Consider the following 12,943-nt stretch of genomic DNA (forward strand, 5'->3'; position numbering starts at 1 on the left):
ATCAAATACCAATAAAATATCATTTGTTGTAATTGGAAGCATTGGACGACGACCACACGATCTTGACCCACAGTTCACCTTTCGACTGCAAAAGTTCGACTCTTGGTTGTTGTCGGTTTCGATTTCGATTTCGATCTCCATTTCGCATCTCGCATCTTGATCTTGTTTTGCTTCTCTCTCTGTCTCGCTTGGACTCTCTTTTTACTTGCTGCAATCTGTCTCATTAGTTGGCAAAGCGCTTGATTTATTGTTAAACTTGTTGTTGTTGCTGTTGTTGTTGTCAATAAATCACATTAAAATATTTGCAAAAAAAAATAACACAACGACTAAAGCCGGCTCAGCGTCGGGACATTTAACCAATCTGCGGCTCAGCTTGACAAATCTCTAAACGAAATCAGTTAACAACTTAACTAATGATTATCGATGTGCAGCAACAACAGCAACAACTTGTTGTCGATAAGTCCGACCAACAACTACTTTTTCGTTTTTGCTTCTCCGCGGCAATCAAACACATTTTACGCACACACAAACATTATTGATAACAGCTTCGTTCGTTCGATTCATCTGCATTTTCAGCATACGCGTAGTTTGTGCCCAAACACAGCCAAGCGAAAATGTTAGTAGACGATAAAAACTAGACGGTAAAGTTTTCTGAGTTGCGGCTAATCAAAGATCTTTGCTAGAACTGGAATCGATTTTTAAACTATTCTTACTATTTATTTAACATATTTAGCAAGCTATTTCCATTTGTATTTTAACTATTAAACTGTTCGCAAATTTACCAAATATATACATATACCATTTATAGATTAAATACTGATTATTTTTATAAACTAAATTTTCTTCCCCATCTATATTAAAAGTCGATGAGAGATTGCCATAAGGTACAATTCTTTAGATTAAGTATAGCAAACAAATATGTGAGATATAAAATCAATTAATAATCATTATTTATAATTTCTTCTTATGATATGAAATTTCCTTCTCTTTTTCAATGAAAGATTGTGATATAGTAAAATACGTTAGATGAAAGATCGTAATCAAATATCTGAGATATAAAATCAAATATCAATCATATTTTTATGATTTATAATCTACTTTATTTAAAAATCGTGAATTTTTAAAAATCGATTTGTAATTATTAAGTAGAAATCTTAATAATAAGGTACAACTTATAATGATCTAGAGATAGAAAAAATCGATATTCTATACTATTACTAACTTTTCTCAACTGGACAAATGGCAAATCTGTGTTGGGCTTTGACAAACAATGTCGGCAGCACACAACATCTTCGATATGTATTTGCTTATTGGCAGCTAAATATGCGACAACTCTAAAATCTTTAACTCTAGAGTGAGAGAGAGAGAGAGATCGCCTTGTGTATTTCCAAATATGCAAATTAAATGTAAATAAGTTTGCAACTATTTGGCAAAGCGCTTGGCATATGCCAGTTGCATTAAAAGCGAGAGAGATAGAAAGAGAGTGAGAGATAGAAGAGAGGAAAGAGTAACGAAACAGCGTTGCCAGATGCAAAGTTACTGATAAAGTTAACCACGTTGTTGCTGTTGTTCTTTCGCAGTTCTCAGTGCACAGATAAGACGAGTCCAACAATTTCCCATTTGGCCTACGAAGAAAGAAAGCAAAAGGGGGCACAGCAAGCAAGCAAGCAAGCAAATTCAGAAGCAAAAGCACAACCGGGAGAAAAAAAAACCTAATAAGAAGCACGTCACATCTGATAAGAAAAGTCAATCGATAAATTTTGTTAAGCTGCGCTGTCGAGCTGCCATCGCTGCTGCCGGACTTGCCAACTTGTCTGCTGCTGTTATTATTGTTGTTGCTGTTGTTGTTGTAATACATACTTAATTGTAAAATTGTTTATTGTAAACGCAATTAGTAGTTTGGGGTTCACGGCGAGAGAGTGTGAGACGTGTGAGTGGCGAGATAAATCAAAAAGGATAACTGCGATAAGGCGCGACGCCAATTCGCTGCGGTTCAGGGAGCTTTCCATACCTCCGTTAAGCGTGGAAATAAAGCGAGGGTATTTTGAGAACTTTGCTTCAATAAATGATCATTTATTTGCTATCGCTATGAAGGGCAAACTTTATTCGAGAATTGAAATTGTCAAACAAGTTTAATAGAGTCGAGAATACTACTAAAAATAACTTAAGATTTATGATTTAATTTTACTATATAGAATATTTATTATATACAAAGGCAGTGTGCGAACGATCAACTAAGAGGAATAACAAAAAAAAAAAAAAAAAAAAAAAAAAAACGTTATGTAGTTTTGTTCCCGTCGCACTGCTATTTTAAAGTTTACAGCTGTATATTATATTTGAGTTGGCAGTTGCTATAATTTTTGTGTTTTCAAATAAGTATTTAATAAATTTAACAGCCAAATGGCTTTATTTTTATATAACTTGTTTGTTCTCAGAGTTTCAGGACTATCGGCATAAACATATACTTGTACTAAAAGTACACAAATTTCATATAAAAATCATGATGAAGCTCTCAGTAGATTACTTATTTGCTTCAAATATTAACAACTTTTTTGCATTCTCTATGAAAGAAAAGCTTTATTCTTTTTTTTATAGTCAAGCAAGTTTGATAGTGTGGAGAATATTACTAAAATAACTTAAGAACTGTCGACTATTTGTATTTTACTATATTAGAGTTGATAGTTGCAATAATTTTTAGTGTTTTGAAATATACATTTTATTTAAAATTCTCATAAAAAAAAAGTAGTACTAAAATTACAAAAATGTCGTATAAAAAGCAGGATAAAGTTGTCAGTAGTATGAAAAGTAATGAAGTTGAGTTGATCTCGTGAATAGTTTTCTTATGCATTGTCTACAGCATAACTCCTAGTCTATCAGTTCTTTTAATATTTGCTTTTTGGGTCGTTCGTGTAAGTGATTACAGTTTATGAGTTATTGTTGTAGCTGCTGCTGCTGTTATTATTGATATTATTTACTTTAATCTGCTGCATCGCGCGTTGTGACTTAATTGCAATGAGTAAAAGTTTTTGGCTAACCCCTTAACAGCAGCCACCTTCAGCTCCTTGTGGCTCGTTGCATGTGAGGCATGTGGCATGAGGCATGAGGCACGCATGCGGCACACTTTTGTCGAGATACCAAGCAAAATGTGTAATTTGTAGCAATTTTTGGCGGCAAGCAACAAAATGTTGAAATGGTCAATGGAAATTGGGTCAAACTTTTATAGTTGACCGCCATAAATGAATATAACTTGCTTTGCCACTTCCCTCAGTTGTTCAGTTGTTCGGTTGGTCAGTTCAAGTTTTCTCGGTGGTGCCACAATAAAAATTTTGTTTAATGAAAGTGTTTTTCATGCGTTACTTTTGCAGTCGAAGAATTGGAGTGATGGCTTGATTGTGGCATCCCTTGGATTATGATATACTTGTAGTGTATTTTGGTTTTTTCTTTTTTGGCATAGGGATCATTCCACGATCGATTATGACGATGACGATTACGATTACGATTATATTACGAGTTCAGACCCTTGAAAGCGCGTTGAATGCTCGCAGAACATTTTTTTTGGACTGGCACTTGTATTTTACCTTGGCATTTATGGCATAATTTTGGTCATCATTTGCTGCCGCCGTCTTTATAGCACTTCACAAATGATCGCAAATGATCATAATCAGAACAATGATGATGATGCTGATGATGCTGATCTACATCAGTAGCAATGATCGGTAGTAAGCTTTGCCCCAGGGATTAAGCGAATGCACAAGTGTTTTTATATAGTATATCTTATGGAATTTCAATTTCAGTTAGGGAAAGTTTTGTTGATTAAAGTACACATATAAATAAAGGTATTTTATAATGGGCAGCAGCACTTTAATTTAACGGCTGTCATATTCATTGAAGCGCTGCCAAGTGAGAGTGAAACGTAAGAATCCATTATATAAAAACTATAAAATAAATTTAATAGCTGCAGCAAAATCATCAGCAATCATTAAACAGTATATGTATGTCTGTAAAGTGAGGTTCTTAAGAATACTAAAAAATAAAAATAAATTAAAATACTTAACTAATAGTATTAGTAGATTATAGTACGACATTTTATTTTAGAACTTAGGATATAATATTTTATTAAATATTTTTAAGATATTATTTTGAAAATCCTAAAATAAAATTAGTATATTGTTAACTACAATAATTTTATTTTATTTAATATTTATTTTTAGTATGAAATAAATCTAGTATTCTTAACACGAGTGGGTTTGTTAAAAATACTTAAGAAATATGAGTTTATGATATACTGAGGTTCTTAAAAATACTAAAATCAAACTACATAGCTTTATATACTAAAATAAAACTAGCTATTATATACTAAATATTGAAATAACATGAGTATATAATATACTGCATTTCTTAAAAATACTAAAATAAAACTAACTGTTTTATACTAAATATTAAAATAACATGAGTTTATAATATACTATGGTTTTTAAGAATATCAAAGTAACATTAGTATATTATAAACTAATTTCATATTAGTATTTTTCAGCACCTTAAGGTAAAAAATCATTTAATTTTGGTATTTTTAAATACCCTTCGTACTAAAAATACTAACTCTAAGTATTCAATTAGATTTATTCAATACAATCACATTTATTTAAGTTCTATTCTATATGATGATAATTAGTTTATTTCACTTGTTTATTGTGCCTAATTTTGTCATCCTTTTGACATGCTAATGTTAAATATCAGTCGCTGTAACTGTTCATTTATAATAGCTAGTCTTCTCGATTGCCCTGCATTATGCATATGCGAATCTCGATCACAAAGTGAGCTCTTAATTTAATGGGAAAGCTATAAAAGCTGAAGCTGAACTTGCAGTGACTTTGACAGTTTCACAATCTCTTTTAGATGCCCTAGTATAGCTTGAGCTTATCGCCTTGAAATCTGATCAGCTCATCGGCGGCTCGTAAAAATCTCCCACAAAATGCGCTATCAGAAGCGATGATCAATCTAGGCGGATATTGAGATGATGAGAAACGCGCTTGATGTAATGCTCCTGCCATTAAATTGAGAAGCATTTAAAAATGTGGCATAAATTAGCGCTTTATCAAGTTTTATCTCATTAAGCCGGCAAGCGCAGCTTGAGAAGGCCAAAAGGACAGCCCCCTTGGACAGTTACGACTCAGGTTATCGAGTGACTTAATTAGCATGCGAAAAATGCATTGGGTATCAATCAAAACGAAAAAATACAACAGACTGTGCAATTTTCATTCAACTTTCTTTTTGCTTTTTTTCGGGTGGAATTATTGATGCACAGCAGCAGCAGGCATAACTGGAGGCAAAAGGCAACGCGCTGCTAATTGAAATATTCTTAATCAGATTTTATTTCGCAAGCGATTCGCTGATGCATTTAATCCGCAATTACTAACCAGACGCGAGCGATACGCTCCTCAGCTCCACGGCAACACATGATTGCCAGGTTGGGATGGCTCCCAAGAATATGCGAAGCCACGGTTCAATTTAGCGTAAAGAAAAAAAACACACGTAAGAAAGCTACAGTGCAGTGTGCTCGACTGTGAGATACCTGCAAGCTATTTTAAATTAAAGCAAAACAGTGCGACATTATTCTTGAAGTACTAAAATATATACCAAATAATACATGTGGTATATAGTTATAATATTTTTATTCTTTAAATATACATCAAATACTACAAAAATATACCAATTGTTATACATGGAATATTAATATACTACTATCATTCTTGAAATATGCCAAATAATATACCAAAGTACTACAGATATACCAAATTGTATATGTGGTATAATTGTATATTGCTGTTAATCTTGAAATATGTTAAAATAATATACTTAAAATATACCAAATACTATATATGGTGTAATACTATTCTCCTTGAAATAAAAAAACAGTATACCAAAAAATACTAAAAAAAATATATACCAAATGATACAGATGGTATATTGATATACTACTAAAAAATATACCAAATAATACATGTGGTATATTGCTATACTATTTTTATTCTTTAAATATACATCAAATATTACAAAAATATACCAATTGTTATACATGGAATATTAATATACTACTATCATTCTTGAAATATGCCAAATAATATACCAAAATACTACAAATATACCAAATTGTATATGTGGTATAATTGTATATTGCTGTTAATCTTTAAATATGTTAAGATAATATACTTAAAATATACCAAATACTATATATGGTGTATAAAAAACAGTATACCAAAGAATACTAAAAAAAAAATATATATACCAAATGATACAGATGGTATATTGATATACTATTGCTTTTGAAATATACTGAATTATTATGCGAACATACTAAAAATATACCAATAACACTAATATACCAACACAATATACCGAAAATACTGCAATTATACTAAATGCTATATATGGTATAGTGATGTGATCCTATTAGCCTTGAAATATAACAAAATATTGCTATATTACTACATTCAAAATATAGCAGACAGACGGAAATGTCTAGATCATCTCATCTCTCTCTAGCATATTTCTATATGCTTTATGATGTTGGAGTTACCTCCTTCTGTCTCTTACATACATTTTCTGCAGCCACAAAGTTATAATACCCTTTTACCTCAAAGGCAGTGGGTATACAAAATACCTAAAAATAAAGCCAGCGGAATCTGAAATCTGGAATCTGGCATCGATTGGCGGCACGCACCAGCAACCAGCAACCAGCAACGAGCAACAGTTGCTGTAACCATCATATACAGTACAGAGGTGTATGTACAGCAACATTATATGAGATATTGGTGGGGAACAAGTTTGTCCTTAGCGCTTAACAAGGTGGGCGCAACTCAGTGGGACATGCCTTCTTTTGTGCTGTGGAAGAAAGTGGAGCTTTCATAAGCGAGACTGGAAGCTAAGTCGTTGAGATTAAAGAGCTGCCGTTTAGTGGCTACTTAGCCGGCGATAAAATGAAAAAAGAAAGAAAAAAGAACAAAAAAAAAACGCGAACTAAACTGAACGTGAAATTGCATTAAATGGCGTGGCACTGGGCCACAATGTGGTGCCCAAGCGGATTTGGGGCAACAAGCTTAACAAGCTTGTAAGCTTAAATGGCTTTTTAAAGAGCTGCCGCTTTTGCCCAAACAGTGTTCTGGTTCCCTTCCCTCCCCCCCCACCAAGTTAATAATAATCTGCACAGCAGCCACAGCAGCAATTACAAGAAGAACAACGGGCAGAAAATTATCAGTGTGGTGGGGAAATGGTTTATTGACTTGAAGGAACTACTGCTGCGTAGAAGAACACAACTAATGCTATTAAACGCTCATCATGATACTGATCATCATCAGCAGGCAGTCATTCCATCAGTCAGTCAGTCTCTGTCCTCGCTTCACGTCATGTGGCCCCAAACAACAATCTGTCCGAAAAGCGATAAAGTTATAATGGCGCAAATGTCGTACACAGTTTTTAAAATGGAGCCCACAGACAGACATCACAGACATCTCTTGTGTTCTCTTCTTCATCTAAGTCTTGGCTTAAAGCAAACGTTGCTGTTGCGTCTTTATCGCGATGTAGCCACTGCTCGACTTTGAAAACTGTTTACAAACTGTCTGACAGAGTTTTGACTGCTGTTTGGTTCCGTCGGCTTTAGTTGATGTCGCCGCTGCCACGCAGCTTGATAGACTGATCTCTCCCTCTCTCCTTCTCTCTCTCTGTCTCTGTCTCTCCACTTGGCAGGACGACAGCATGTCAGATGAATGGACTACAACATCGCTCTCTGGCTGTCTGTCTGGCTCTTCTCTAGCTGGAGGCGACGACACGCTGCGCCTGTCAGTCGAGACTGATATTTCTGTTTCGCTCTGGCGGCTTAAAAGGCGGCACAGTGGGCGTGAAAAGTATACAACGCTTTTGAACCTGTAAGCAAATAATGCATTAATATTGAATGTTGTGGGAATCTAAAGACCAACATTACGCCAACTATAACTACACTCTGCATACGAAAGCCAAATCGTCGTTAAGTGAGCCTAATTGCAGCGAACACATCAGCAATTAGGCAGACAAACTAGGTTTTCTACTCAATGCATTCTTTTATTAGTTCAATGTGCTGCAAATTGTATAGAAGTAGTTTAAGTAGAAGCTCATAGAAAAGCTTGTAAAGTTAAAAAACACATTTACAAGCTCATTATGGAGTTTTTATTGTTTCACGAGTTCAATATTCTGAAAACAGTTTCATAAAAGCTGTAAAAGCACATAGAAAAGCTCCAAAAACACCTTTTAAATATCATTATGCAGCTTTCATAAGTATGTAACATTGCAAAAGCACATTAAAAAGCTCATTAGGAAGCATTAATAGTTTGTGTGTTCAATTGTTAGTTAAAATAATATATTTATTAGCATTATATGAAAGTTCCCTTAAATAAAATAATCAAAAACTTCTAAATGTTAAAAAACTTCTAAAATGTTACGAAAAGCCTTTAAAGCACACTGAAAAGCTCAATAGTTCACTAGTTTCATGAGTTTTGTTTTCTTCACATCGAAAAGCTGCAAAATCATATTAAAAAGCTCATTAGGAATAGTTTGTGTGCTCAATTGTTAGTTAGAATAATATATTTATTAGCATAATATGAAAGTTCCCTTTAATGAAATAATCAAAAACTTCTAGTGAAAATGTAAAATTTTAAGAAAAGCTTTTAAAGCTCACTGAAAAGCCTAATAGTTCAATATTTTCACGAGTTCAGTTTTCTTTATATCAAAAAGCTGCAACAACACATTGCACAGCTCACTAGGAAGTATTGATAGTTTGTGTTCTCGATTGTTAATTAGATTCATATATTTATTAGCCTAACATGAAAGTTCTCTTTAATAAAACTATCGAAATGTTACGAAGCTTTAAAGGATATAGCAAAGCTGATGATTGTATTCTTAACTGTTAATTAGAATAATATTATATTAAAATGTTTCTTAGTGCACTTACTTTCCCGCTAATTCAGCTTAATTCATTGAAATCATTTATTAAAATGTTTTCAGAATATTCATTTGTTATACGATTGGCAATTTGTGCAGCGATTAGTAGTTGCGCTTGTCAAACAAATTATGAACGTGATTTGAATTGAACGCGATGATTTTGTATTAACAAAGTTGCGCTGATCGATGGCGCAGTAAATTAAAACTAGAGTTGCAAAACAACTACGACAAAGTTTCATTGATCGATCGAGTTAAGAACTCGAAATCTTCGAAGAGAAATTGATGAAGAGTGAGTAAAAAAGTAGATTAATTAACAATTAATGAATGTACGACAAAACTTTATTGATCAATGCACTGTATTGCTGATCGATTAGCTCCACTGTGCCACAATGGGGCATCGGGCAATTTCATCTGGCGATTATAAATTTCAATTACAAGCAAGCTGCATTTCGGCATTGTGGCTGCATTAGATGGAAGGTGGAAGGTGGATTATTATTGCGATACGACGATCGCCTCAATTCTGAAACACTGGAAGCGTTTGCATCTAAACACCTTCTCGGAAGGTGGATCGGATCGCAACTCTGGCAATTGTCTGTGCGTTGTGTCTATAGCCTGAAGCTGCTGGCGGCTATTTGCACAATATTCCGATGGGTTTCTTTATTTTTCGTACCATAATTTAGGCGCGGGCGAGTCATATATCAAGAGAAGCAGCCGAGATGATGGTCTCAGCTCTCAGCTCTCTGTGATATATGACTGCAATGTCCTAATGATAATGACGTGCCAGACGAGGCCGAAGAGAGAGACTTGATCGACGTGGTGTATTCAGTATTCACATCGGTTGTAGGCGGGCAAACAGAGCAAGGAGAATTTGCCGGCCTGAGTTTTAGAGTTAAGCTTATCTTTGTAAAGAGTTTTTCATTTCACAAAATTATTGATTTAAAAAATGGAATAAAAAAAAAGAGAAATATGTGATCAACGCGCGCGCGCGCGTTTGACACACTCGGCAAATGTTGACTTTTGACTTGTGGCAAATGCAATGTGAGGAGAGGAAAGGTTTACCTGGTTGATTTGTTGATCGGTTTGATTGGTTTGTTGTCACAGCACGCGACGCAAACAACAACACAACACAACACAAGTCAACTCAGCCAACTGCCAACTGGTGGCCTGACACAGTTATGCAAGTTCACACACAACACCCACGCACAAGTCAGTTGAAGTCGTCGTCGACGTTGCATTAACCGTTTCAATTCCACATATAGATTTAATATTTACATATCCAAACGACCGATTTCTGTGTAAATAATTCCCCTTCACTGTGCGCGATATCAGTTTCGAGTGTCATAAAAATATATAGAGAGAGAGAGAGACAACAACGCACGCCAAAATCTTCCTTAAATAAACTCGCATATCTTCCACATTTCGCTCTCACTCTCTCGTTCTCTCGCTCTTTCTTTACCCATCTAGTTGTTGTCTTGTTCAAGTGAATTTGTATGCGCTGTATCTATTGGCATTTACATTTATCATATCGCACTTACAGATAACTCTGATCCCATCTAACTAACATACATATTTATCAGTCTATCAATAGTCGCGAGTCTCTGTTTGCCTAACCAAGTGATTTACATTTTGTGCGGAAACGATCGAACACGATCGTTCTCTAACTGTGTCATACTTAAAACGAGAGATCGTTAATGGCAGTAAATAACATATTATTCGTATATCTTTATCATCATTTCCGTTCATTGAAATGTAATCTTTTCAGTAGAAGATATACTAAAAATATGAGATTTACTTCTGTTAATGATCTTCCGCATTTGTATTTCGAAATATTATTTGTAGATCGCTAAGTTATGCTACTAATTGCTTAATATGGGCGATCGCTTGATTTGTGTACAAATCAAGATTCCATCGTTAAAGATTGAATATATATTGTATTATTTATTTTAGTTGAATTTTATATATATTATTATGTATATATATATTATTATGTAATATTATATTGTAATTCAGCTTTGCCTTTTTAAATGTTATTTATATAAAGTAAAATTATAAATCGATTCTATAAACCACTTTTCATACCCGAAGAAGTCTCGAGATACAGATTATTTTCTTTAATATAGTTTTTATGATTCCTGAAAATTGTAGAAGTTATATAAGAACTACTTTTGTTTGGGTAAAAACGCCTATGGTATATTTTAAATGTAGTACTATATCAATATACCAAGTATAACACTCGGTATAGTATATTAGTATTTTTGTGGTATATTAAATTAGTATATTTTATATTTGAAATGTAGTACAATATCAATATACCAAATAAAGCATTTGGTATATTTTTCTATTTTTATGGTATAATTATTTGGTATATTTTGTATTTAGAATGAAATAACTTTCGATATACCAAATATGTGTATCACATTTTTAGTGTTTTTGAGTACATCAATTTGATATATTTTGAAATAAATACTTTTGCTTTTATTCAAAATGGATACCGGGTATCTCACAGTCCAGCACTTTGTACTTCATCTTTCTTATTTGTTTTTGTATATGTTAATCAATAAATGCAGCAAAATTTGCAGCGCTCTAAAAAGTAATTCGTTAAATTTTGAATTTGTTTATGCCTTTTAATCTGAAAGCCAAAATCAGTTCTTTGGCTTTGAAGATGAAGCGAAAATTTACGACGCGCCCCGGACAATTCGAATTCTAACAAACTCTTCATCATCAAACTGACAGCAGCAGCAGCAGGATCAGGAGGAGGAGGAGGAGGAGAGAAAGGAGGCGACAGAGAAACACATCATGCATACATTCATTGATCGTGTGTACTATATTATCCATATATCCTGCCATGTAGTTTATCACACAGCGATCATAAACTATTTTGTCTGCTGTCACATTCAAACCACAAAAAAATAACAACAAAAAACCAAAACTTCTTTGAATTGCTGTTGAATTTCCCTTTCTCTCGCTCTCGCTCTCGCTCGCTCAACTCATTTTCATTCCGTGAGCTGTTTGCATTTTTGATTGATCGCTTTATACGTAGCACAAAGAATGAGAGTACCACAAGAACAAAAAATGTAAATGCGACAAAACCACCAAAAAGTAAACCGAAAAGAAATACATAAGTAAAATTCGGTTGGAACATTGGCATCGATCATCATTTGGCGATCAGCTCTCTCGCTCTCTCTTTCTCCTTCTTACACGTCAACAAATGTTGATAATCAAATCAAAGGAGAACACAGGACCAGATCAAGAAATTGTGATTGTACGTACACAGGTTCATGGAATCATCATAACATCAAATCAAAAGTGGGATCGAAGAGACAGAGAGAGGTAGAGAAAGGTCGACTCTTTCTTTGCTACCTACGCACAAGGATCGCACAGCGATCGACAATCGTTGATATTGCTGCATAATTAAATTTAAACAAATCAAACTGCCATTGCAGCAAAGGAAACAGAAATCAAGTTGTACATTCAGACCACCAAAGAGAGTGAAAGAGCTGGCCACAAGTGAAATAATTTGCTGGGCCCCAGCCCAGCTACATGTACAGTCCAATGAGATCAACCGATCAGCGATCGACCGATCAGCCGCCGATCGACCTACACACATATTATGGTAGGCAGTAGCAAATGGTAGAGCAGAAATTCAGACAACAAAATGTGCTCGACTTTGAGATACTATATGGATAGGTAATTAATTTTATATTTAAATAAAATAATATTAAAAAGGTTTAACAAACGTTGGTAATTAGGTTAGAAGGGTATTATAACAGCTAGATCTAGATCACCTAGATCTCGGAGACTAAGAGATATAATAATATAATATATACTTTTTTCATATGGGAAAATTCGAGCACTTACTAAAGGTCTTAGTTGCTTTGGCTGACAATCTGGTATATTTTGCACTCTGTGGTATACTTTAAATGTTGTACTACACCAATATACCAAATATATCTTTTCTCATAGTTGAACACAC

Source organism: Drosophila albomicans, chromosome X, assembly GCF_009650485.2.
Source record: "Drosophila albomicans strain 15112-1751.03 chromosome X, ASM965048v2, whole genome shotgun sequence".
NCBI classification, from domain to species: domain Eukaryota; kingdom Metazoa; phylum Arthropoda; class Insecta; order Diptera; family Drosophilidae; genus Drosophila; species Drosophila albomicans.